General features: G+C 36.1%; 1 pseudogene; it reads right to left on the bottom strand.

The window, feature by feature from the left end:
- Window positions 1-292: 292 nt before the first annotated feature.
- LOC148917976 (ABC transporter G family member 28-like) lies at window positions 293-1,088 on the bottom strand (annotated as a pseudogene).
- Window positions 1,089-1,988: the final 900 nt, after the last annotated feature.

The following is a 1,988-nucleotide window of genomic DNA, read 5'->3' as shown; positions in this document are numbered from 1 at the left end:
GCGAGGCTTTTGCTCATCAGAAATTTGCACTAACAGCGTCTCATTCATTTAACTCCTTAATGGTCGAGAAATGTCAGATCGAGTTGAAGATTTTCTCAGACAAGTCACTGATCCAAAGTAGTTCAAGACCAAAAAGACAACAAATAACAAAGGAAGTAGAGGAAAAAGAAGAAGATGATGATGGTTATAATATGTATGTTATGGGTTTGGATTTGTTCACAAAATGGATAATAGCATTCTTATTAAAAGAGTATACTAGATTCATCTTAATCATTGATCGCGTTGAAACTTTCTAATCTACCAATTCTGCGAGGCTTTTGCTCATCAGGAATTTGCTGCCATGCCTAATTTTACCAGTTGCACACCTAAATAGATGCCTATTTTTTGCTTTCAAAGTAAGTGTTAGGTCTTTGAACGAAATCTCAATCAAAGGCCTTTTTCATATTTCATGATTAGTAGCCATTTTAACCACCCATTAAAAGGTAAGGTCCTTGTACTCTTGTTGCTGAGCCTTATCTTTCTCAAGTTGAGCATAAGTATTCTTGAAAATTTGGCTATGAGTATTGATTTGTTTTCCTTTTGGCACATTTCCTACATTTCTATCCTCATAACAATCAGGATCCTCTTCAATTTTATGCATAATCCGCATGAGCTCACTAGGTTCCTTTTTCTTTCCTTCTGATAGCACAAGTGAGGACAGAGAGACACCAGATGTACTTGGATGTGGTGATATCAGAAGTCCATCATCTATGTTAGGTTTAGACTGATTCAAAATCTTAAGTTTCTCAGGATATGGGGTGTCCTTTTTTTGAGAAAATGTACGTGATAAATGAGCTTGCAACATCTTTTGTAGATTTCCATCTTTGTTGCGTTTTTGCTATTTCCCTTGCACTTCTGGCTGCTGCTTCTCGAGATTTGGTCAGTCTCCTCCCTCTAGTGGTAAGAACTTGGTCAGAACAATTGTAAATAATAAGTAGCCCCCAAAAAGACAATAAATAATCGAGGAAGTTGAGGAAAAATAAGAAGAACTTGATGGTTGTAATATGTATACTATGAGTTTTGTTTTGTTCAAAAATGGATAATAGCATTCTTATAATTGAAGCCGGTAGCATATTTGAAGTTTTTTTTTTATAAATAATTAATGTTTTGTAAAATTTAATTAAGGTTTGAATCATTATTTGCCTTTGGATTAGATTTACCGACAAGTGACCACAGTATTCCTTGGTCCTTGATGACCAGTAGCCAAGTGGGTTCACAATGACATCCAGGAGTTTATTTTATTTCAGGGTAATTCATTCCCCAACTTGGAAAAGTTGGGTTTGGATGAGAACATGAAGATTTGGTATGAAGCGCATAGTCCACTTCTAGTAGAGTTGTTTATAAATCTACAAAAAAAATTAGATTTTCTTGTGCACACCCCAACTCATTTGCTTTCAACCAAAAATTACATGGTCTTGAAGAGCTCATTGTTATTGGTGGTCCATGGAAAGAAATATTTGTGTATGAAGGAATTAGTAGCGGGGAAATAGATGCTGTTGGGAGGACATTCCCGTACATAAAGAATTTGGGTCTCGTCAGAATGCAGGAGTTGATGCATATGGGGAATGACGACTACAAATCAATTTTTCCACACTTGGAAATTCTAAAGGTGTGCAATGTGGCAGATAAAAGAATCTAACTTTATCTGCAATATCCTTTCGGAATCTAATCACTTGATAGGTGGGAGGTTGTGAGGGACTGAAATACTTGACAACTTATTCGGTGGCTAAATGCTTACACCAACTCAAAAGGTTGGAAGTTGGGGATTGTAAAAGCTTTATAGAGATAGTGGCAAGCAACGGAAATGAAGAAGATTTAGGAAATTATTACGAGATTGCTTTCAGTTCCTTGTAGCATTTGAAACTTTTTGATTTACTAACTCTGCGTGGCTTTTGCTCATCAGAAATTTGCACTATCAGGGTCCCATCATTTGACTCCTTAATCATCAA

Source organism: Prunus mume, linkage group LG4 (assembly GCF_029339155.1).
Source record: "Prunus mume cultivar Tortuosa linkage group LG4, ASM2933915v1, whole genome shotgun sequence".
Classification (NCBI taxonomy): domain Eukaryota; kingdom Viridiplantae; phylum Streptophyta; class Magnoliopsida; order Rosales; family Rosaceae; genus Prunus; species Prunus mume.
This window is presented reverse-complemented; position numbering and strand designations above follow the sequence as displayed.